Consider the following 24,924-nt stretch of genomic DNA (forward strand, 5'->3'; position numbering starts at 1 on the left):
GACCCAAGAAGGGCTCCAATTCCAGTTCTTCAACCCAGAGGGTTGTTCCTAATGGGAAAAGAGGGAAAAGAGGGACAGTCCCCCCCGTGGGATCCTCAGCTTGCCAGGTCCCGTTTTAGTGCCTCGTTTCTTGTTTCAAGGCTTTTCCAGCGTGCAGGGTTCGTGTGAGAACAGGGGGAAAACAAAATCCCAACAGCCTCAGCTGGGATTTCTGGGAAGTGTTTTTTGTGCCTCACAATCCTGCGAGGGGGATCTCAGGAGCAGGAAAGGGAGCCTGAAGGTTTATTTCAATATACTCTTACAAAACACTGATGGTAACTGAAGAGCGTTCGCGTCCAGGGCTGGCTCCTGCGGGGAATCGTTTCAACCTCTGGCTGGGGCCTCTTGTGTTCCTACAGGAACAAGGAAAAGATTCCCAACCAGAGCTCCCAGCTCGTCCCACACGATCCCTGTGCCTGGAGCTGAAACCAACCCGGGTGGAAGCAGAGGGGAAGAGAACCCTGGACCTGCTTTCCTTTGGCTGCACAATCATTTCCCTGCCATAAACTCGGCACGGCGGGAGCCAAGGGAAGATGAGGTCATAGGGAAAAATGCCGGTTGGGAAACAATGGAGGGAGGTGCTGGTAATGGCTGGGGTGGGGGACCCCCAGCTCCTCCAGGGACCCCCAACCTCCATCAGGATCCCCTTCTCCACCAGGATCCCAGCATCACTGGGACCCTCAGCTCCTCCAGGGACCCCCAACCTCCATCAGGACCCCCATCTTCATCTCTCCCAGAATCCCAGCTTCACTGGGACCCCCACTTCCTCCAGGACCTTCACCTCCTCCAGGATCCCACCTCCATGAGGACACCCATCTCCTCCAGGATCCCAGCTCCACTGGGACCTCACCTCCCCTGGGCCCCCCATCTCCTCCAGGACCCCAATTCCACTGGACCCCTCCCCCCATCCTGCCACCCCCAATCCCCAGCGCTGCTCCCCCAGCTCTGTGCAGGACAAACCATCAGCATCAGCATTCCCAACCCTTTTTATTCCCCTTTTTCCCCCAAACTCCAGCGAGGGCTGGAGCATCCCAGTTTCTCCCAGCCCAGGATTCCAGCAGCAGGGCCAGGGGTGAGGTTGGATTTCAAACACAAATCACGTCTCACAAAGTATTTTGCTTTTCCCTTTCCTTTTCCAGGCCGTAATTTATCCCAGCTCCTCTCTGCCGGTGGAGGGACAAACCTCCAGGAGGATCTGCAGGTCCTTTCCCTGAATCCAGCAGTGCTGGTGTGTCCCTGGCAGTCAGAGAGCCCCAGGAATTGGGGGGAGGATTTCACCAAATCCCTCCAGTTCTGGGTGGAGAGAAAACCCCATTGGAGAGCGGGGAAATGAACGCTGACACCAGGGACCCCCGGGGCCTCCAGAGTCATTAAAACAATTAAATCTCAGCAGGAGGAGGCCCCGGTGGTTGGGTGTGAAACCCCCGGGGGCGCGGTAATTGCTCTGCAAAGGCGGCTCTGTGGGTGGAAGAGACAAAGGGATTTGGGGGGATTTGGGGGAATTTCGGGGGATTTTTCCTCCCCTGGCAGCAGCTCCAGCCCCGTTTGGATTCACGGAGCGCTCGGAGATTTGACTGTGTTGGAGCAGAGCCTGAGATGGGATGAGCTGCCTGCGGGGATGCTCTGGCCCAGAGAGCTCCCAGTGCTCCCCAGTGGGCTCCAGTTCCTTAATGGACCCCGGCTCCCCATCCGTGGCCTGGGACACCGCTCCAGGCACAAAGGAATATTTCATCTTTCCTTCTGGAGATGTTTTTCCCTCGGAGAAGCTGAGCAGAGCCACCTCACCCCCCAAACACCTGCGTGGGTATCCCGAGCTCCCGTGGCTCCGGAGTGAATTCCTGCAGCCCCACGGAAAGGCGCGAAATTCCCGAACTCCCATCTCCAGGGTTATCTGTGCTCAGGCAGGATATATCAGACAGCTGATAAGTAGAAGCATCGGGGTCTCCGTGGATCTGCGGGAGCCTCCGCGGGCACGGGAATCCTCAGCTCCAGCTTTCCCAAGCTCCCTGTGCCCGGCAGTTCTGCCTGGGATATTCCTTAGGGATACCGAGCCTTCGGGGTTAAAGCCTTTTAATTATCAGTTGATCAGCGCCTCTCAGATCAGGATATCTGATAATCCCAGAGGGAAACATCCCTGCTGCTGGAATGCTGCCAGCCGGGAGGGGACAGTGCCCGTTCCAGAGTCAAACTGAATGGAAATGAGTTAATTTTATTATTTAATACAGCCAGGACCAGCTCCACGGAGCTGCTTAACGCAGCCAGGCTGCAGCGAGGGATCCCATCGGGAAAGGGATGCAGAGACCCCCGAGGGGGCTCTGCGGGGTGAGCGCAGCGAGGTGGGGAACGCCCGAGGAGCGGCTGAGATTCCTTCTCCAGTGGAGGTGGATTCCCTCTGGTCTTTTTCCCTTTCCCTCCCCCTCTCCCTGAAGCCGTCCCAAACAAGCGCTGGGTTCTGGCGCAGCCTTTCCCAGCCGCACAAAGGCTGCCTTGTGCCGAGCTCCAGATGTTCCACATCCCACAAAAACTGCAGCACAAGGTACCTGTTCCCCTGGAGCACCGGCTGCCCTGGATGGGAGGGAGCTGCCTCCCAGCCTCTTCCAGAGGCAGATCCCGGCCCTCGGGAGAGCAGAGGGCACTCGGGGCAGTGTGGGGGACTTGGGGTCCCTGCTGGTGCTCGCAGGGATGGGGGTCACCCATGGAGCAGGTCCCGGGAGCAGAGTTGGAAAGGGTCACAGCAGGGGCTGTGAATCACGGATTTGGAATGGTTTGGGTTGGGAGCGACCTTAAAGCCCATCCAGTGCCACCCCTGCCATGGCCAGGGACACCTCCCACTGTCCCAGCTGGCTCCAGCCTGGCCTTGGGCACTGCCAGGGATCCAGGGGCAGCCGCAGCTGCTCTGGGCACCCTGTGCCAGGGGCTCGCCACCCTCCCAGGGAACAATTCCTTCCCAATATCCCATCCATCCCTACCCTCGGGCAGTGGGAAGCCATTCCCTGTGTCCTGTCAAGCCTTGGTGGCCCTGGGGACAGGGATCTGCGGGTCCGGGTTGTTCCCGGCTCTGGCACAGCCCTGGGTGAGGGATTCCTCCAGGATCCCGCAGTCAGCCCAGGATGGATTCCCCAAAGCCCTGAGGGTCGTGGTCCTTCGGGAGCAGTGTCCTGGCTCTGCTCCATCCCTACCCCATCCCCCTGACTGCAATCCCGGATTTGTTTCCCACGACAAAAGGCAGGGAGATCATTCCAGCCCCCTGACTCCCCTTAGCTCGGGGCAAACAGAAATCACTGGATTCATCCTGGCAGTGGCCGGGAATCCTCGGGAATGTTCGGAGCAGCTCGGGAGGACAGGCAGGGCTGAGCTACAGCCCCTGGTCCCAGCAAGGTTCAGCTTTTCATCCCAGCTCTCGTGGTGGCTCTCCCTCAGGGTCTCAGGGAGGTGTCAGGAATTCCCTCTCCCGCGGGCCCAGGGCTGGGCAGGGAGGTGACTCCCACCTCGGAGAGGGTCCGCGGTCACAGGCTGAGGACAGGCTGGATCCCACCCTTGCCATGGAGCTGCCTGGCAGGTGAGCCCGGGAGCTCCACAAATCCAGGTGGGGGCCAGGCTCTTGTCCCAGGTAACAAGGGATGGGAGAAGGGGAAACGGCCTCAGGTTGCACCAGTGGAGATTTAGGTTGGATATCGGGAAAAACTTCATGGGAAGGGTTGTCCAGCCCTGGCACAGGTGGTAGAGTCCCCATTCCTGGATGTGGCACTTGGGGACAGGGACTGGCACTGTGGACTGGATGATCTTGGAGGGCTTTTCCAACCTATTCTGTAATTCCTGGGATGGCTTTCTCCCCAAAATCCGTGTCTGGGGAAGGTGAGGAATGAAGGCACACAGGGGATGGATTTTCCATGGAAGGGGGTGGTGGAGGAGCAGGTGATGTTCAGGGAGCAGCTGGATCCCACCTGGGGCAGCACCCGATCCCTTACTGGGCTGGAGGAGGCTTCTGATCTTGGGATCCAGGCTGGGAATCCAGGGAGCAGCTCCATCCTCTCCTGCCGGGACAGGTCACCGCAGGGCTCTCCTGGCCTGGGGAGCGGAGTGACCCCTGGGAAACGCCCCCAGCCGCGGCAGCCCCTCATCCCCATGGAAAACGCGCCGGGGGCAGGGAACAGGGAATGGCTCCGCGCAGGGAAGGGCACAGAAACCCCTCTCTGCCGAGCGCAGGCGCCTCCCTGTCCCCTCTCTTTCTCCCCTTCCCTTCAATAATCGTCCCCTTTTGTCCCCACGCATTTCCCTCGGTTCCTTTGCCCGCCCTACTCCCGCAGCCCATCCCAGCCCCGGAGCTGCTCCCGGGACCACCTGTTTTTCCCCCGTCCTTTTCCAGGACACCTGATGTATTTATTTTCATTGCCGGTTTGTTTTCTTTCTTTCTTTCTTTCTTTTTTTTTTTTTAGGGTCTGTGAAGCCGATTCCTCCTTCCCGTGCCCCGGGAGCCGCGGTTAATGAGTAACCACAGCGAGCTCCGGGGCAGCTGCCTCACACAGAGCGCCGGAGACTTTTTTGGAGCTGCATAAGGGAACGTTTGTTCTGCAGCCTCTCAATGGATCCTTGTGCGGGAGGCGAGGAGTGTGGGGAGAGCAGGAGAGACACTAAATCACTGCCCGAGAGCTCGCCCCGAGTGGGTGTTTGTGCCTTTTCCCCAGGGATGGGGGCTGAGTCACCTCAGCCGCCTCAGAGAATGGATTTATCTCCCCAGCTGAGCACACAGCGGACTTTTGGGGCTTCAAGGCTGCCTTTAAGTGATTTAAGGATCGAGCACTCAGCCCATCCAGACCTTGGTGTGGCAGGAATTGGGATTTTCTGTCCCTGTCCCACTGAGGAGCAGGTTTGGCTCTTGGCATTCATCATTTTACCCGTCCCCTTCCTGTGCTTTGGGTTCATGGCGATTTTGGGGGGTTTATCAGCTATTTAAGGGGTTGGAGGCTGTTTTGCCTCCCCTGGCTGGTGGGGCAGGGCCTGGGAGCTCCGTGCTGTGTCCCAGCTGTCCCGGGTGACCTTGGCCGTGGCATTTAAACCTCTCTGCCCTGCTCTGCCCGCGTCACTGAGCAAACAGGTGACGCTGTGCCGCTGCTCAGCCCTGCCTTTGTCCTCCCCAGGGTGCTCGGAGGCTCCTGGGGGCTGGGTGGCATCTTGGGAGCAGAGAATTCCAGGCCCAGGTACCAAACCACCCTGCTTGGAATGTCTCTCCCCATCTCCGTGGCTCCATAATAAGGCTGGAAAAGAACTCCAGGGCCACCAAGTCCAAGCTCTGACCAAACACTCCCCTGTCAACCAGAGCTGATGGAGAAGAGCCACCTCTGCTCCTTTTTGAGGGGTGGGGACTCCCCCCGTGCCCTGGGCAGCCCCTTCGATGCCCGACCACTCCCGCAGGGGAGGAATTTCCCTTCACACCCGCCCTGACCCTCACTGGCACAACTCGAGGCCGGTTCCCCTTGTCCCATCCCCTGTTCCCGGCAGCAGAGGCTGATCCCTCCTCGCCCCTCTCTGTTCGGGCATTGGAGGGGCTCAGAGCCCAGGACTGGTGATGGCAGCGGATCCTTCCCGTGTTCCTGCTCTGCCCCTGCCTGGGACGATCCCGAGCCGTGAGCGCTCCGTGTCCCTTTGTGCGCAGCGGGGAGGGGACAGGAGTGTCCCCACGGCTTTCCCATCCCTGCTCCAGCTGCCTCCAAGGAGCTCTCGCAGTGCTCCTGCAGCTGGAGCAGCCCTTCCTTCCCAGGCCTGTGGGCCAGGCTGGGATCCAGCACCAGGCAAACACAGAACCACATTTTCTTCCTCTTTTACAAACCTCAGCTTTGGGGCTTGGTTTGAGTTTCATTTTTATTGGTTTATTATTTTTTTTTTAGATTTGGGGATTGGCTGAAGTTTTGGGGAAGGATTGGGGTTGTTTGTGTTTTACCTGCCACAGCTCCCTGGAGCTGCTGCTCTTTATTGGCTCCCGCAGCACTTGGCACTCTCAGCGCTGGAAAGAAAAAGCTTTTTGTTCCCATATTTCCATATATTTATATGGATTTAACCGGGCTGGGGAGGGTATTTGAAGGTCAGAGGACTTCCAGAGGTGACTGTGCTGGCCAGGCCTGGGAACAGGGAGCAGCCATCCTGTAGGAGCTCATTCCCAGCTCACCCTTCCCTGTTTCTTTATTTTCCCAGTGCTGCCCATCACTAAACACTTTATTTCGTTGTTTTTCTGGGAAAAACCACCAGCGTGGATTTTTGGATGTGCCATTCCCAGGCTGGGGTGGGAAAAGCAGCATGGCCTGGGGCTGTGACCCCAAACTGCTGCACCGGGTGTTGGTACCAACGCAGCTTCCACAGGAATAAAGAGTTTTCCCGGCTCCCCCTTCCCAGGGCAGGGCTCCCAGTGCTTCCCAGAGCTTTCCCAGTTTGCATGGAGAAGTCAACAACCCAGTCCTTCCTCCTTGGCAATTCCTGGCCATTGGGAGTTCCGGATCTCAGGAATATTCTTCTGGAGAAGAGCCAGTCCATCCTCCTGCTGGTGCTCTTGGGAGCCCCAAAGCCGTGCCTGGAGTGAGGAACAGGACTTCCCTTCCCAGCAAAACCCTCTTCCCTTCCCATTGCTGTTGCACCAAGGATTTCCTCCCTTAAAAAAGCTCCCACAGAGCTCAGATCCAGTGGCCACATTCCCATGCTGGATTTGATATTTGCAGAGTGGACTCGATGGATCTTGGAGGTCTTTCCCAGCCTGAACGATCCTGGGAATTCTGTGCTCCGCACGCCGCCGGGGAGCTGCGGATCCCTGTGGGATAAAGGACGCTTCCAGCTGCTCCGAGCGCAGCTGTGGGGAAACCATGGATTTTGCACCCTGGGGAGCATCTGGCTGACATCCTCCCACCCCTGGGTGCTGCATTCCCTGCTCCACGTGCGCTTTATCCTGCTCCACGGGCAATCCTGCTCCTTCCTTGCCCAGCCTGCCCACCCCAGCATTCCAGGGCTTTTCCCTGTGGCTCAGGAACGCGGGGTAGGAATGCTGTGCTCTCCAAGGAGCCGGGAAGGGGCACGGCTGGCACTTCCCAACAATGTCCGAGTGTTTGCAGGGCCGGGCTGCTGCCTCTCCTGGAGCTGGATCCCATTCCGGCGTCTCCCAGCGCCTTCCACCGTCACGGCAGCCTCTGGCAGAGCCTGGGCTGGGAGCATCCCACAAATGGGCGTCGGGCTCCTCTGGGAACGAGTGCTGCAGCTTGCCATGGGAATTCCTTCTCTTCTGGGGTCTCTGGGCAGCGCGGAGGGGCCTGAGCAGCGCCCAGGGGCTGTCGTGGTCCTTCACTCCCAGCAGAGGGTGACACAAAAGCTGTGGCAGAGCCTTGGAGAGCCCCAGGTTTGTTTGGGAGCCTGACAGCTCCGTGTCGTGTGGGCTCGCGGCTCTGAAGGAAACGCCGCTGGAAAAGGGAGAAAAACCCCAGAATTAAACCATAAAAGTGGCAATTTGCCTTCGGAAATCCCGGACATCCAATGCCACGGCTCTGTGAGCCCACAGGAGCCTTTGGACGCCCAGCTCAGGTGGTGCTGGATCAGCAGGAGCCTTTCCATGGGCTCCAGGGAGCTCTGCTGCTTTTGGTGCTGATGTTGTTACGGTTTGGGTGGGGAGGGACCTTAAATCTCATCCAGTCCCATCCCTTGCCACGGGCAGGGACACCTTCCACTGTCCCAGGCTGCTCCAAGCCCCAATGTCCAGCCTGGCCTTGGACACTTCCAGGGATCCAGGGGCAGGGCGAGCTCCATCATTTGGAGCCTTTTCCCAGCTCTTTCCTCGCTGTGAGCCCCGTTCTGCCTCTTGCCAAACAGGTTTGAATTTCCAGGCCGTGGCTGTGAAAACGCAGCACAGCCCCCTCCTGCACAGCGCTAAAATATGGCTTTTTCCCCTTTTTAATATCCCCTAAACGATGACCTTTTCCCTCCTTCAGCAGGCAGCCAACACAAGCAGCACGATGTGATTTGTGCCGCGTTTCAGCTGCGGTTTCTTCAAGAAATTCATCTGCTCTCGAAGCAATTAAGGGCAGGGAAGCATTTCCACTCCGGCTTCGGGCCCTGAAAAGCTGCCAGGAGGGATTTTTTCCCTTCCCTCTTGCTCCCTCAGCCCCCCTTGTCCTAAAAAACTTCTGTGGTTTCCCTTCAGCAGCAATTCCGGGGCTGTGGGATGGTAAATCCCAGCCCGGTGCAGGTGGGAAGGGGCTGGGTCCCTGTCCCACGGTGCCACCCCCTCCCCGTGCCCGCGGTGCCCTTCAGGATGTTCCCCAAGGCACGTGGGGTTCAGAGGGCAGAGGGAACGTGTGGGACACGGCTCCATCCCACTGGGTGACTCTGCCAGGACCGAGGGCTCGGGAGAACGGGCCGTACATCAGCCCCTAAGTCAACAGCACGGTTAATTGCCCGTTCATTCCGCGGGTGGGTTAATAATTAAGTTAAATTAATAATTGGGACAATAATTAAACGGAAACAATAACCAATACCCGGCGCGATTGCAGCGCTCGCTGTTCGTGCCGGGGTTTTGGGGTTACTCATTCACTTTAGGGCCGCTGTGGCGTCGGGCTGGCTGTGCCAGGGACGCGACTCCCGGAATGCCGTGGAAAACCGGGCTTTTCCAGGCAAAACCAGCGCCTCTTCCCTCCCCCGCGGACGGCGGAGAGCGGCGGGGTCCCGGGGAAGAGCGGAACCGCCGCGACCCTCGGGTCTTCCCCCACCGCCCGCGCCCTCCCCTCCCCACGGAGGGACGGAGGGAGGGACAGAGGGACGAAGGGAGGCGGCTCCAGGCCGGGGGGAGGAACTACAAGTCCCGTGAAGCCGCGCCGCCCGCCCGCCGCCGCGGGGCTATAAAAGGGGGAATGGCCCGGCAGCCGCAGTCGGAGCATCCCTGGCTGCGGCCGGGCCGCTCCCGAGCCCATCCCGCGCTCCTGCCCCGGCGCTCCCGGGGATATTCCCGCCGGCAGATGGGAGCGCGGCGATACCCGGAGCCCCGGCGGGCTGAGGCTCTGGAGGAGGAGGAGGATGCCGCCGCTCCGCGTACCGGGGGAGCCGCAGCCCCGGGAGGGTTCGGGCGCTGCCGGCGGAGGTGGGTGCCCCGCTCGGCTCGGGGGGTGCGGGGGGTCAGCACGGGGCTCCTCCGCCCCGCACTCGCTCCTGCGGGTCCCCCGGGGGTCCCGGCGCGGGGGGGCTGCGCCGGGCGCTGCGGTCCCCTCGGTGCCCGCACCCGCTGTCGCTTCCCCCCGGTGCCATCTCCTTTGTGTCCCCCCGGCCCTTCCCCTGCCCGGGGCTGCGGCCTGGGATGCTCCTGGTTCGGGGGTCCCGGCGAGCGTGGGGGGAATTTTCCCCTCCTCTCCAAGGAAAGCCGTGTGGCCGCTGTTTTCCTTCGTTGTTTTCGGTATTTCTGGTGGGGTTTGGGGTTTGTTTTTAGGGACCCACACACGGCTTTTCCCTTCCCTGCCGTGGGAATTCCTTCCCCAAAAGTCTCGCCCCGGGGCAGGTGCCCGGGCGGGGCCTCGGGCAGCGTCTGCAGCCCCTCGGAGCCCCGTCCCCTCCCCGCCGGGCTGTCCCCAAGCCCGGGGCGAGCCCGGAGCCGGCTCGGGGCTGGCGATCCGCGGGATCTGGGATGCACAAGAGCACTTTTGTGTGAATCCTGGAAAAACATGAATGACTCCCTTCTTTCGCTGCCTACAACAAAAAGACCACACCAGTCTAGACCTGCAACCAAGAGCACACACAGAAATTAGCGCTGTCTGCTGCCGGGGACCCGGCGTGGCCAGGGGAACTCCAGCCCGGGATCCCTCCGGAGTGCCAGGGATGCGTGTTTGGGGAAAAGATGTTTGAGGTTCCTTTGATAGAAACAAGAGGAGCTTTTATTGCCCGGACATTGTTGGTGCTGCTCGCTGCCGGCTCGGAATGTGTTTCCTCCGAAGGCTTTGAGGCTGCGGGAATTGCTCAGCTCTCGCTAATTGAGACATCTTTTTATAATCACGGGGGGAGGGAAGTGGGGGCAGAGCGTTGGTGACTCAGGCCTCGGGAAGAGGCTGCGTTTTGCTTTGCCCGGGGTTGTGGAGGGGAGATTCCAGCTGGGGAAGCGGAGCAGGGCTCCCAAGGCCACTGTCCCTCCCCGCTGGCAGCCAGGTGATGCTTTCAGGACGTCAAATTTCTCATTTCCCTGTAGAATTACGGGGGGGGGAAAAAAAAAATCTTCCTGGTTCACCTCAATCCTTCCCACAGGTGTGGGGAGTTAGAGCCCTGATGTGGAGACAATCGCTCCGTGCTCTCCTTTTCCAAGGCTTTCCTGCAAAACCAGCTGGATCTGCTCTTTCTATCAAGCTTTTTATTGAAGGTTACCAGGTGCTTTCCGTGCTCAGGTGTCCCCAAACAAAGGTTTGGGAGATGTGGCACCCCTCAAACTCCCTTTGATGTGGCAGTGATCGCCCCATTTGGGGCTGGGGCAGGGCAGCGGGGTCACTCTGGCTGTGGGAGTGTGGATCCTTTGGGAAGAGGCTTCCAGCTGAGGTGTGAAGGAGCTTTGTGAGCACAACGAGTGTGGAAAGAAACCCAAATCCCATTTTTTGTGCAGTCAGGAGGAGGAAAAGTCCCCCTGTGGGCAGGAGCGTCCCTGTGGGGGTGTCTCCTGAGGAAGGAGGGATTTTGGGGAGGGCTGAGGTGTCTCCCAGGGCAGGAAGGATTTTGGGGAGGGCAGGGGGAGCAGGCTCTGGCGGGTACCTGCGGGCCTCAGGTGTTCTTTGCCAGGTTCAGTCCCAGGAGCTGCAGGTGCTCCTCCTGCCCAAGGGATTTGGGAGCGGGAATGTCCCAGCTCATCTGCTGAGCCAGGAATGCAGAGCTGTGGAGTCCAGCAGGATCCAGCAGAGACAGGGGAGATCCCAAATGGGCTCATCCCACGCTCTGGGGTGCCGGCAGGACCCAGTCTGGAGGTGCTGAGCAGGGGCTGCTCCCTGTGGCTGAAGGATCCCCAGATCCCTCTGGAATGGCTGTGCTGGGTCTGGGAGCTGCTGGGGAATGCGGATTCACCCCTAAAGGGCTGGAGAATGAGGAATGCCCCGAGAGCCCGGCACAGTGGTGGCCACATGAGCCGAGCAGTGTCACCTGCGGTGTTTGAGGGGCAGCTCTGAGTTAAACTGGATTTTGGGGGGTTCAGGGGTCTCTAAGCTCAGGTGCCCCTTCACCTGCACCTGGCTGGGCTGGGCTCAGGGTTTCAGGTGCACAGAGGACTTGGGGGACTTTGGGACCCGGACTCTTTTTAGGATCCCTCTGCCTGGGACACCTGGACGTCGCCGGCTCTGACCTGGCTCTTCCGAGGGCTGCGTTTCTCCATTCCCCTTGAGCCTGGTTTTAAATTTACCCAACCCAGCAGCATCCCTTCTCCCTGGCGATTTTCAGCAGCAGCTGCCTCAGATCTGGACGCTTTTGGACTCCAGCTCCTCCATCTGGGAGCTCTCCTGGATTATAAACGATCAGAGCGCCTTAAATTTTCGGCAGATCAAAAGTTTTGGGCCACACCCGCCCCCTCCCTGTGGAGCCCCGGACAGCGGGGGGACAATGCCGGGAGCACAATGCGGCTTCCTGGGGGCTCTGGGGGTTGTTTGAACTTTGAACAGAAAAGCAAAGCAACAAAAGAGAGGGCGAGGGGAGCGCAGGGCTCTGCCAGTGACCGCGGCCGGCCGGGGGCTGGAGCCGCTTTACAAAGGGCGCCCTTGTTCGGCGGGGCCGAGTCCAGCGGCAAAGATAGATTAAGAACAGAAATGAGGGGGCAAAAAAGTCCCCCGGGGTGGTGCAAACACGGCGTGGAAACGCTTTTATTGCCTCCCGTGACTGCCTGAGAAGCGCTGCTCGTTTCGGATGGAAGCTCTCAGCGCGGGATTGGGGTTTGCCGCCTCACGGGTCCCTGGGGACTCGCTGGCGCTCGGTGTCCTGCTCCCAGCCTGAGTTTAGAGCTGCAATTTTCCCATTTTTGGGTTTCCCCCCGCTCTGCGGCAGCACTGGAATTTGCAGGAAGCGCTTTCCTGGCGCGGCACCCAGAGGAAAAGCGGAGCGAGGGCGGTCGCGGCTGCTCCCAGCCCCGGTCCCTCTCTGGGTGTGATTCTTCCCCGGAGCTGATGAGGTGCGAAGCCCTCGGCCCCGGGGTTGCGCCGCTGCCGTGCCCTCAGAAGGGAGCATTTTTTAAATTCAATTGGCTGCTCCCTCTGCCAAGCCACAGATGTTTTTTGAGGGCTAAAACCTAAGCCTTTAAATAAATGTGTTTGATCCCTGGGTGGTTGTGCAGCTTTCCCGAGGAAAAAAATAAAGCTCGGAATGGGTTTTTGTGTTGGGAGCAAACGTCGTCTGCTCAGGCTGTTGGTAAAGCTGATTCCTCCGGGGTTTTATTCCTGCTTTTCCTCCGTGGGAGGGGATCAGAGCTGCGGGAAAACCTTCCCAGGTCTCTTGAAGGAGCAGGGGGGGCTCTGCTGGGTAAAGCTCAGCCTAAGGCAGCCTTGAGCCTCGCCAGGAACAGGATGGGATCAGCAGGGCCAAAGGGGTTTTGTGCCACACAGGAGCTTCAGGCTGGCTCTGCGGGGCTGCTCTGGGCCCCTGGAACGTGTCCTGCTCGGGGTCAGGTGGAGGAAGCTGCTTTGGGGCCTTGGTGTCACATTGTCCCCAATCTGGGGTGTCCCTGCTGTCACTGGAGTTGGTTCAGCTGCTGCTCCTTTAAACTGCGCTCTCAGGCCGAAGTATTTAAGATTTTTGGACGTTTCCCCTAAGTTTGTACGAGAAAAGGCATTTTTGGGGCGGGGGGTCCCGCTGGCAGGCGGGTGGTGCAGCCTGGGGCGCTTTAGGGCTGTAGGGTGGCTGCCCAGGGAGTCCCTGCTGCCCTGCCCTCCTCGTTCCCTGCAGGCAAAGCCCAGGCTGGCACCGGCCCAGGGCAGGGAAGGTGTCCCTGGAGGGACAGGAGCTGCTGCCAGCACTGGCACCTGGGCTGCCAGTGACACCAAGAGGCAGCTGCCTGTCCCTGAGGCCGGGAACTCCAGGAATTCCAGCTGCCAGGAGCTTCCCTGCGATCTCAGGCTCTGGAGAGCAGGTCCCTTCCCTGCTGGGGTGTTGGGATGAGCTCCAGGAGGTTTCCTCACAGCCAGCTCAGCCTTGGGCTTGGCTTAGCACCTGTTCCAGCACCTCCCGAGCAACTGGAGGGGAAGAGGGAATGAGGGATCCTCTGGGGTGCCAGTGGGACCAGCAGGGATTTGGGAATGGGGCAATGTTGGGATCTGAGCTGTGGTTCTGCTGGAGATGCTGCACTGCAGCCCCTGGGGTGGGGCAGGAGGAGGACTTGGCCACCAGTGGCCACTGGGAGGGAGTGGGAGCTGGATCCATCACCCTGGAGGGGGCTGGGATCTGTGGTGAAGCTCACCAGCCAAACTTCCACGGCTTTAAATCCTCTCTCTGGGCTGAGGGTGTGTGGAAAACGCCCCACGAGGCTGGGGAGGAGCAGCTGCTCACCTGGAAGTGCCCGGCAGGGCCCTCTCCAACCGTTTTCCATGGAAATGCCACCCTCGACTGCGTGGCTGTGTCTGTGGGGACAGCAGCTCCTGCATCCCTGCCAGGGTGGTGGCACCCTGGGCTGTCAGTGTGTGTTTCATCCGTGTTCCTGGGATAATCCCTGTTTCCTACGGAGGCAGAGGGAGCTGGAGGCAGGAAAAGGTGGCTCATGGAAGCGGTACCTGGCTGTGGGAGGGAGCACAAGGACCAGGACACCTCCTGCTCACAGTCCCCTCAATAATCTGCCTGTGACCCTCATCCCACCTCTCCATTTATCCCAGTGGGATCTGTCGGATCTGCCCAGCCCAGGGCTGGGAGGGGGAGGGAGAAGCTTCCCAGCCCAGCAGCCTGGACAGGGAATAATGCTCCCCTTTTTATGGCTTCTTCAATTGTTCCTGAAAATCCTTTTTAAAAGGAGGAAAGTTCCTTCCTTCCTTTCAGCTCCCGGTATCTTGAAGAATTCGCTCCATTGTGAGGCCAGGACAGAGACCCTTCTATGAGGGCTCTCCTCGTGCCCCCCTCCCCGCGCCCCCTCCCACCCCATCCCAACAAGCCCCCATTCTCCTCTGAAGAGGGTCCCTCTGTCTAACGCCAAGTAACTCTTAAGGGTAGCATTTATCCCGGGGCACTCAGCTCACAAAGAGTGCTGGAGTGTCAAATAAACTCCCCGCAGCCTGCAAAGAGCAGAGGAAGAAAACACAAAACCCCCTTTCTTTCCACCCCTGCGGGGAAACAAATACGGACTTTGTGCCGGCGGCAGCGGCGCCCTAACGAGGCCTAACGGGGCTGTGGCGAGCGGGGTGGCCACGTGAGGGGCTCTGGGGGGACCTGGCACACGGCGAGGAAGCCAAAACGCCCCCAAAAACCCTCTGGTTGTCCCTGCTCCCGCTGCTGTCCCTGCTCCCGCCGCTGTCCCTGCTCCCGCTGCCTGCGCGTCCCAAACTTCCGCGGGTTGGTTTAGGGAGGAGCTGCTCCCGTGCTGGGCTCTCTGCCGGGGTTGTCACCAAGGTAAGGCCGTGCTCAGCCTTTGAGCCCTGCCCAGACCCTGGAAGGGCTCAGGTCGTGGTTTCCTGGTGGGAATTCAGCTTGGGAATTGTTGCCTCTCTGAGCGCCAGGGCTGCGTTTGCCGGAGTTGTGCTTCCCTGCGAGGGAATCGGTCCCTCTGTTCTCCGGATGGATTCAAGCAGGAATCCTGTGTGCCTGGGACCAGTCGTAAGCGAGGAACCGGCCAGTGCTCCCTGGGGACGTGGCCACCAGCGTGGCCAGCGCCTGTGCTGAGCAGCAGCAGGGAAGATGCAGCTAGGCCCCTTAATTTGGCACAATCCTGGCTCTGGGATGCTGGATTTGGGGATCTCTTGCAGCCCCGTTCCGTGGGATGCGCTCAGGTGCCCCGAGGAGAGCAAGGACTGGGCACGGGGCTGTGCTGCAGTGCCCGAGGTCACTCCTGTCCCTCACCTGACTCTTGTTTCCCACAGGTTTTGGCATTCCTGAGGGGACAGACGCCATCGGCCGCAGGAGCTGCTGGAATCTCCTCGTGCCAGCCGTGAGGACGCCCGAGCCTGACCGGGCCCGGGGCTGGGGCTCGTCCCCTCCTCCAGGGAAAGGCTCCCGAGGCAGGATTTGTTCCTGGATGGTCCCTCTGCACTGGGATCCCGAGCACTGAGCCTCGGGTGGGATTTGGATGCTCCCTTCTGTCCGGAGCTGGGAATGGCACGGCTGGGAGGCTGCAGGCGCCTGCTGCTCCCAAAATCCTGTGGATTTACTGCTGTTGGCATCATCCTGGCGGGACTGGCGCTGATACAGGGAACCTCCCGAGGGACAGAGGTGGAAAAGCAGCACTTACAGCCCAAGGCTACAATTCCCTCTTTTTCTGGGCTGCTCTGAGCATCCTGGCCCTGGAGGAGGGAGGATTCCGTGCACTCCCGTGGGACAAATCCTGCTGCTCTGAGGTGAGTCAGGAATATGTATTTTTCCTTTTTTTTTTTTTGAGCACCTTCCCATTGGACTTGTTGGAAAATGGGATATTTTCCCTGTCTCGAGGAAAACCATTCCCAATGCAATGAGCTGCTCTGAGGGAATGAGGGAGCAGAGAGGTTTGTTCTGCCAGCTGGACTGGCTGCTTTCATCAAAATACGGAACTTTTAGTGCTATTTCAGCTGGAAATCCCCAACAGGAGTTTCCTTCCTGGTGTTTTATTGCTGAGCAATGCATAAAAGGTTAAAGGCTGCAGCTTCCCGGGAGGTTTTCCTTCCTTTCCCTCGGGAATGGAACCCTGATGGTTTTCCACACTCCTAAGCCAGGGGTGGCAGACGGGGGACCCTTGTCGGGGTCACTGGGGACAACGTGTGGCTCATCCTGAGGGGCTCCTGGTGGCTGCAGGGGAGGAGCCGAAAGGCTCCCTTTGGAGGAGAGGCTGCTGTGAGTCTGCTCAGGATGGAAAATCCATTTTCCTGCTGGAAAACGATGCCAGGCTTTGGATTTTGAGGGGACTTGTGCTGGTGTTGCCATCCGGGTGTGATGCTGGGAATAGCCTGGGGGAAGGAGGATGGAGCAGGAGGGTTTTTGGGTGGGGAATGAGCTGCTGTTGACCACAGATCCAGGAGGATCTGGTGTTTGCTCTTCCCAGCGGTGGCAAATGCAAACCTGGAGCTCAGAGTGGCTGAAGCAGCTCTGGGTTTCAGTCTCCGAGCGCTGCAGCATCCAGGTGTTGGAACAGAGCTGGGGTTTCTGTTTCCCTCCCTGTCACTGCTGTTCCAGCTCAGTCCCTCCCCAATCCCTTGGGGTTTTCCCGTGATGATCCCATGAACGTACCAAGCCCTTGGCTTCATCCCTTTCCATCAGGAGTCTCCTGGCTCCCTGTGCTGTCCCTGCCTCTGCAGCGCAGGGAAGAGGAGGAGGAGGGATGAGATTTGTGCCCGTGACCTTGCTGCAGTTCCACATTTTCGGGCTGAGCTCTTTGGGCTGATTTAGGGCAGATTTTTATCCTGAGCTGCTGTAAAGCAGCCCAGCCCTCCCTGGCTCTGGGGCCGGGCTGATACTGGGGTTTGGGTTGGGTTTTTTGTATTTTTCCCTTTTTCTGAGGGATGTCCTGTGGTTTCTGGGTCCGTGGTGCAGATGTTGGTGCTTGTGGTAGCTGAGAGTCCTGTCCTGGTGCTGCACTTCTTCCTGGAATGGTTTGGATTGGGAATCTTCAAGTTTATCTTGTTCCAACTCTGCTGTGATCAGGGACACCTTCCAGAGAACAGGATCCTGTCCAACCTGGCCTTGCAATCTTGCAGGGAGGATGAACTGAATCCGGCTGCAGAGATCCTCACCTGGAGCTGCAGGCCGGATCTTTATCAGGGCCTTCAGCAATCCCTTCTCAAGCCCTGGCTGTGACATTTCCTTGTCACCGTTAATTTCTTGCTGCAGGTCGGTGCCCCGGGCACCCCAGAGCAGGATCTGTCCCAGTAAAACTCAGGGGTGCTCCAGGGAAGCCCAGGGCTGCTGAGGCCCGTGAGGTTCAGGCTCAGGGACACCCCATGTGCAGAAGGTTTTAGGGCCTCCCTGACCCTGCTCAGCCCCTTCCGTGGAATCACGGGATCGTTCCGCTTGGAAAAGCCCTCAAAGGTCCCAGAGTCCGACCGTTCCCGCAGCGCTGCCGAGGCCGCCACTGACCCGTGTCCCCAGTGGCACAGATCCCTTCGGAAGGGCGCCTTGGGATGGGGATCCCTGCTCAGAGGGCAGCTGGCTCCCGGGAATGAGGTGACCCCCTCTGGGCAGGGGGACGCTGGATCCCAGGTCCCACCGGGGCTCGGGAGCGCGCTCCAGGCGGGAAATGCGGGCTTCCAGCGGGCTTCCAGCGGGCTTCCAGCGGGCTTCCAGCGGGCTTCCAGCGGGCTTCCAGCGGGCTTCCAGCGGGCTCGGGGATCTCTCCCGGGCTCGCGCTGACCCCTGGCGGCGGCAGCGGCAGCGCCTGCAGTGCCCCGCGGGGCCCGCAGGGGGCGCGCGGGGAGGGGGCCCGGGGTTCTGTGGGATCGCCGGGAATGGGATGGGATTGAAGGGACCCCAAAGCCCCTCCAGTGCCGCCCCTGCCGTGGGCAGGGACACCTTCCGCTATCCCAGGCTGCTCCGGGCCCCAGTGTCTAGCCTGGCCTTGGACACTTCCAGGGACCCAGGGGCAGCCAAGAATTCCTTCCCAATATCCCATCCGTCGCTGCCCTCTGGCAGTGGGATGCCATTCCCCCTTGTCCTGTCACTCCATCCCTTGTCCATATCCCCTCATCAGCTCCTTTGGAGCTCCTTCAGGCGCTGGAAAGGGTTTTAAATGTTCCCCGGAGCCTTGTCTTGCCCAGGCTGAACATTCCCAGCTTTCCCTGCAGAGCAGAGCTGCTCCAGCCCCCTGCTCTCTGAGCAGAAAAAGCTGGGAAAAAGGTGTAAAAACCCCATGGAGCGGCCAATATCCTTGGGAGCAGCAGCTGAACCCCGCAGGGCTGCTCCAGACGAGGCGGGATATTGGGGAGCACCCATGCAGGCGGTGTTCGCTGTGCCAGCAGCCGCACGGGCCGGGTGCGGGGTGACCGCGGCTTCCAGCGAGCCCACGGCGCTGCCGGAGCCCCGTCCCGCGGCCGCTGGATGGCAGCGGAGCTCCGCGGCATTCCCGGCCCGCGGCATTCCCGGCCCGCGGCATTCCCGGCCCGGCCCTGCCTCCATTCCCCGCTCCCGCTCCGCTGGTGGCTTCCAGCGCCCGCCCGGAACGCTCCCACCCCGATGGGTGCCCGTGGGTGCCGCTCCCGGGCAAGGGCAATTCCCAACCTGCCGGGATGCCTGTGGAAGTCCAGACCCCAAACCAAGCGATTATTCAGGAGCTGGACTTGATCCTTGTGGGTCGCTTCCAGCTCTGGAGATTCCATGGTTCTGGAGAACCCCAGTCTGGTTCTTGACTCCCCGGGACCAGAGTGCCGAGGGAATGAGAGGTGGGGCTGAGGAGAGAGCGGATCCGGGCTGATAAACGGGACACTGATGTTTGTGCCTTTGGCCAAAAGCCTGAGGCACTCGGGAAAACTGAAACCGTGTCTGGAATGCTGCTGATCCACGAGCGTGAGCTGGGAATGTGGGGTTTGGGGAGTGGGCACGGGGACAGGAGGACAGTGCGCGAGGTTTGCCTTGGGATGCCTCCAGCTCCTGATGGGATGGCTCAACGTGCTCCCTTCTCCCAAAGAAAAGCTTGGAAAGCTCCTACTCTGCCTCTCCCTTCCCCATTTGCTGTCCCCTCCCTTTTCCAGCTCCCCGGGGAGAGGAGGGATCGGGAGCCGACTCTGGCTCTGCTTCCACACGGCGGTGTCTGGGAATGGTGAATTATTGCGGGATAATCCCGCGCCTTTGGCTGCCTTGGAAGCACTTCCCGAGCAGTCCCAGACTCCTGGGCTGGCACTTCCCGAGCTGAAAGGTTTCCCTGTCCAGGCTCCTCCCGGGCCGCAGCCAAGGGCGAATTCCAGCGGCTCTACCAGCCCCGGGCTGGGTTTCCATGGTGAAGCCATTTGGCGTTTGCTCCGAAAAGCCGGGTTTTTGGGAAGTTTTTAGCTGGGAATGGCACAGTTTGTCCATCCCCGGGCTGCTGCCTGCAGGGAAAGAGCTGCTTGAGCCCAGCAGAGAGCTCTGAAAGGCCCCTGAGAGCCTCGGGGGCAGCCCGAGCTCTGTTCTCACGCTGCTCCGCGCTCCAGGAGTGCCCCCTGGCCCTGGGATGCCGGGAGTGGTCCTGGGATCTGCTTTTCCTCACCCAGGAACTGTCCCAGCTCCTCTCCCAGCTCCTCCTGCTCGCTGTTACAGCCCACCCTAAACCCGGTTTATTTGGTTTTCCGGGGTGCTGCTTCAGGCCCTGCTGTGTGAAAATCGGAGATGTCAATCCAGGGATTTTCCACCCAAGGAGTTGCAAGTTGTGCCTCCGAGGAAGTGAAGTTGGTGTGAGCTCGTCCCCTCCCAGCCTCGTGTGTGTCCCTGGGTGGGGGGGGGGGCAAAAATTTGGTGAAAAAGTGGATTTAGGCTCCCTGAGTGCCACTCACCTGCCCTTATAACAAAAAGGAGGTTTTTGAGGTGATGTTTTTGCCCTTCCTGGGGTGCATCAGCCCGGCCAGGACATGTCCCGTGCCCTGGGAGCTGCGCTGCGCCCTTGGCCTCTGGAATGCTCTTTTCATTGATATTTTCTGGGAACAAAAAATGCCTCCTTTGTATCCACTGCCCCTTTCTTTGCCCACGCAGAAGGGGAGGGAGGAGAAAAAGCGCCTCAAATATTTCCTTGTAACAAAGGGCTGCGGGTGAATCTGGATCAGCCTCCCTGCTCCGTTTCAGGCCAAATCTCCGGGGTTTTCGGCGGAGAAATTAAAACACTGGAGCTTTCTCTTTTCTCCCGCAGAACAAACAGGAGCGGTTCCCACTTCCTCCCGCTCGTAAACAAAACCAGCCCGACGTCTCCAGGAGAAACCCTGCCAGGAGACTTTTCCTTCCTAATTGTTTGGTGTTTTCTCGGCTCTGATTAGTATTCGGGAGCGCCTGGCACGCGGGTGGGAAGTTTCAGGAACAGGCTGCGGATCTGGCTCCGAGCAAATCCTTCCCCTGCGTCCATCCCCTCCTGCCCGTCCCCTTCACCTTCTTCCTCCCTCCCCGGCCCTTCTCCTTTGTTTCCCGTCCTTCTTCCCGGGCTCACGGCGGCTTTTGGCCACCAAATGCGTGGCAGGGGTTGGAACTGCGTGATCCTGAAGGTCCCTGCCAAGCCAAACCATTCCATGGCCCCCTGAAACTCCTGCTTTTCCCTTGGAAGCTTCGCTGCCCTTGCAGGAGCTGCTCCGAGGCTCTCAAGGCTTTCCATGCCCTGCAGTTCCTTTGCTTCCGGGCTTCTCCCTGCCCTTGGGAAGGAGCCTGGCCCGGCCTGGCTGCAGAGGGATTCCCTTTTCCATGAGGAAAGGGCAGGATCAGGTTTGGAAGTGCTCTGAAGGAATAAAGGATGCAAGGGATGGATTTGGGATGGAATTTGTTGTACCCTGAGATCTCCCCCTTCCCTGTCTCCAGCGAATCTGTGGAATGATGGAATCCTGGGAGTCCTGCTGGCCCCTGGCTCTGTCGTGGGACCATGACTCAGCCGAGTCCCTGGGGAAGCAGCCACTTGTTTTTTCCACCTCCAACATCCTTCCCAGGAGCCTGCGCCTGCTCCTGGCGTTCCTGCTGCCCTCATCCTGCTTTCCCGAGTCCCTCTGTGAGTCAGGGAAGCGTTTCCCACATCCCCGGCTTGTGGCTGCTTCTCCACGTGCAGCTCTGTGCCGGGCTCTGCTCTTGCATCATGTGCTGCAGATTAGGAAATGGGATCAGAAATATCCCGGGATGGGGACGGGGCGTGGGCAGGAGCAGGGACAAGGCAGATTTAAAGGGAATGGTGTGTTCCCAGGGCACCACTCTTCTGGCAGGGATGAGCCCAGCTTTTCCCTCTTCTTTTTGCCGGGATGAGCCCAGCTTTTCTGTCCTCTTTCTGCAGGAGGGCACCTGTGGGATAAAATAACTCCTTTGGGGTGGTTGGGAATGCTCCTCTGGGAAGTTTTGGGTGCATGTGGAGTGTGTATCCCACCTCCCCTGCAAGTGATGGCCCCAAATCCCTTCCAGCTGCTCCAGCCCTGCCGAATTCCCGATGCTGGGACCTCGGGATGCTGTTGTTCTGGGATCAGCACCAGAATCCTGTCTGGAACCAGTTTGTTGGGAGTCTGGGGCTCTCCTGGGAACGCTCGGCTCTGGCTCTGTGACTCAGCCTCAGTTTCTTCATCCCATAAGCAACCACGGGGGCTCTGGCTGTTCTCACGCTTTCCCTGCCTCTTTTCCAAGGATTTTGGAAGCCACTGGGGCTGGAAACGCCTGTGGCCAGGCAGGTGAAGGGGCGTTTGTGTCCTTTTCACTGATCCCGAGGGGAAACTGAGTCTGTGAGGGGTGAAACAACCGATCCAAAGTCACACAGGAATGGTGGGAACTGATGGATTTGGATCCTTGGGGCTGGGAATGGCTGAGCTGAGCTGCAGGGAAAGGGATCCCAAGGAAAAGGTGCTGCAGGAGTTGTTTGGGGAGCAATTCCATGCCCAGCCACTTCCAGGCTGTTCCAGGGCAGGCTCTGAGCAGCTCCAGGCTGAGGTTCCTTTGGGATAAGAGGATATTATCCCGTTTTTACAGCAGGGAAGGGCGGCTCCCACGGCACGCAGGGATTAGGGCTGGGATTTCCTAAAGCCTCCTGCTTAAGGAGAGTGGGACCCGCAGGTCCTTGAGTTCCTTAAGAGCCCCTGTGTAAAATTCCTGGCCGGGATGGAATATTGAGCTCAGGATCTGTGGCATCCAGTGCATCCCAACTCTCCAGGAGAAAACCACTGAGGCACCACAATGGCTGAGAATCCCTTCAAATATGTTTGGAGCACAGCTCCTTCCTCCTGGAGCTTTCCCTTGCGACATTCCAAAGTTTGCTTTCCTGATGGTTTTCTGCCCCCGCCGTGGGTGGGAGAGACCCGGGAGAAGCCATGGGATGGGGGTGATAAACAAATCCTGGAAAACAAAGCTCAGGCAAATCCGTGGGCAGGTGGAGAGCAGCTTCCTCGGGGTGGGGAAGGAGCAGCTCTGGGTTTGGGGGATTTGGGGGGACCTGCACGGGGTGGGCGCTTTTGGGTCTCTTGGAGCTGTTGCTCAGCTCTTCTCTCCAGGTTGGAATTTTGTGGGTGCTGCTTTTATGTTCCATGGGAAAATGCCCCTTTCCATGGGAAAACGCCCCTTTTCCCTGGCAGGACCGTAGTAGGATGTTTTCCGCAGCTGCTTTGTGGATTTAGGCAGATCCAACTGCCCCGAGTTGTTGGATCAAGGCTCTGTGTGCAGCTTTATCACAAAGTAAACCTGGGATCAGGTTTTGGGACAGGGCTGGTTTTCCAGCTGTGTGGCTGTGGCTTCCCAGCTATCGCAGGCAGGGCTGAGGATGGGAATGGCCCAAGTTGTGATGTCTGAGGTGGGAGAGTTTGGTATTTCGGAGCTTTTGGGGCTGGGTGAGACTCCCAGTTTATCCAGTTAAAAACCCAAAGGGGCTGGAGCAGAGGGTGGGAGCTGCCAGGGCTTTTCCTGGTCGGGCACTGGGATAAAGCTGCTCTGGAGCATTTTGTGCTGAGGGTTTTTGGTGTCCTTTGCAGCACTTGGGGAAGGAGCTCCATGCTGAGCCCCCCTGCTTGCCCAGGACTTCCCCGGGTGCTCCTAAACCTGGCTCTCTCCAAATCCCAAAGCTCCTTCCAGGAGGATTGGGCTGGACTGGGGAGCTATTGGCGTTTGCAGGACAGCAGGGAGCACTGCCAGGGGCTTTGGAAGCCCTGGCTGTGTTCCTCACCTCCAGCCCTGCTCCCTCAGCCCCATCCCCATGTGCCAACGGGATCTCGGCTGCATCCAACTTCCCTGGAGCCCGGGATGAGGAGATTTTGGAAAAGCATCTGACAGGCCACTCCTTATTCCTTAAATTGAAGCCCGGGAGCATCCGGGTGGGAATGCTGGTGGGGAGAGGCTGGCTCAGTCTTGCCAGCCCAGGGCCAGGAGCAGCTGCTGGGAAGGAGCTGGGAAACCTCAAATGTTCCATCCTGGTGGCGCTGGGAACGTCCAGGTCGGCAGCACGAAAAAGGGATTGCAGCAGGAATCCCCCTTGGAGCAGCACCCGCTGTGGGTTCCTCCCGTGCTCGTCTCCCGCCCGGAGTGGGAGCACCTTGACACCGCCTGCCCAGGGGCATTGCCTGGCTTAGTTTTATTTTTAACTCATCTCCTCCAGTCTGACCCCAAAACGGCCCCTGGGGGTTGATCCCCTGGGAGTGGTGGCTCGGGGCAGGTGGGGACGGGGGATTTTTGCGCTCCAGGGTTCCCTGTCCAGGTGTTTGTGCGGCTCCGCGGGAGCCCCGGCTCGTAAAGCGGCGCTCACGGAGGATTAAGGGGTAATCAAGGGGAAATCGCCGCTTCCCGCGGGTTATAAACAACTGCCGGGCTCTTTAACACCTTCCCTGAGCGCTCCCGGCCCTTCCCAGCGCATTCCTGGCCGTGGGATGCAGCCTCGGAGCCTGGATTCAGCACCCCTGGGATGGAGCTGCTGTGCCGGGGCTTCCAAAGCCTCCGGACACCTCGGGGGGACCGGGAGGGGCAGAGGGGCTCTGCCGGGGCTGTGCCCTCCCCGTGCCCTGCCCTTCCCTGGGGCTGCAGGGGATACCGGGAGAGGCTTTAGGGGCTCAGCAAAGCCTCCAAGGGGTGAGGGACGTCTCGGGTTGGCCCCGTGCGATGGGGACCCAGCACTGGATGTTCTGCATCCATCGGGTCGGTGCAGAAGCAGCCCCTGCTCCAGCCGGGAATTCCCATGTCCCGGGAGATGGGAGCGGAAACATCCTGGGTTTGGGGCTTGTGGAGTTCGGGACACGGTGTGAGCCCTTCCTGCAGGGAGCTGAGCTGATCCCACCGGGACGTTCCCTGTCTGGGATTTGGGACACGGTGTGAGCCCTTCCTGCAGGGAGCTGAGCTGATCCCACCGGGACATTCCCTGTCTGGAATTTGGGACACGGTGTGAGCCCTTCCTGCAGGGAGCTGAGCTGATCCCACCAGGACATTCCCTGTCTGGGATTTGGGACACGGTGTGAGCCCTTCCTGCTGGCTGAGCTGATCCCACCGGGCCATTCCCTGTTTACCTGCTGCTTCCCCAGCTCCGTTTCATCTCCCGTTGTGGAATTCCCCTGCAGTTCCCGCCTCCCCCGGCTGCCCCTTCCCACGAGGATCGGGGCAATCAAACATTGTCCGGGCCGGTTTGCCCAGCGAGATAAGGGACGGGAGATAAGGGGGTGTTTGCTGCCAGCCCAAGGCCAGGGCCAGCTCCTGCCCAGGCAGGACAGGTCCCCCGGCCCCGGGGTGACCCCTGCGGTGACATCTGGTGGGGCTGGCACAGCTCTTCCCGTGGGCACGGCCGGCACCTGCGGCCGGAGCTTGAAAGGGAGGAGTGAGGAGCGACCTCTGCCCTTGGGATGTGCCCGGCTGGGGTGAAAATCCCATTGGGAAAATCCCACTGGCAGAATCCCACCGTGCCGTGTCCTCGGGGAGTTTGGGAAAAGGAAAAGTCTGGCCACAAAACGAGGTTCCCACTTTGTTTTCCCTGTGTTTTCCTCTCCCCACAGCCACGTCCTTCCTTTGGGAGCTGCACCGGGGCTCTCATTGCTGAGATGCCACCCTTGGAGCCATCCTAAATCCCTCGGCATGGGGCAGTGCCAGCACAGCCCAGCTGCCTCTTGCTCCCAAGGGATGGATGCCAGGGAATAAAACATTCCCAAGGTC

The 24,924-nt window shown here is 59.7% G+C and overlaps 1 long non-coding RNA gene across 1 annotated transcript in view; it reads left to right on the forward strand.

The window, feature by feature from the left end:
* Positions 1-3,773: 3,773 nt before the first annotated feature.
* LOC116453423 overlaps positions 3,774-24,924 on the forward strand; it is a 45,534-nt gene continuing 24,383 nt past the window's right edge. The window contains exons 1-3 of the long non-coding RNA XR_004243801.1: positions 3,774-4,906; positions 6,427-9,145; positions 15,069-15,542. This is a non-coding gene — a long non-coding RNA (uncharacterized LOC116453423). The remainder of the gene's footprint in view (positions 4,907-6,426; positions 9,146-15,068; positions 15,543-24,924) is intronic.

The sequence above is a fragment of the Corvus moneduloides genome, chromosome 19 (genome assembly GCF_009650955.1).
Source record: "Corvus moneduloides isolate bCorMon1 chromosome 19, bCorMon1.pri, whole genome shotgun sequence".
NCBI classification, from domain to species: domain Eukaryota; kingdom Metazoa; phylum Chordata; class Aves; order Passeriformes; family Corvidae; genus Corvus; species Corvus moneduloides.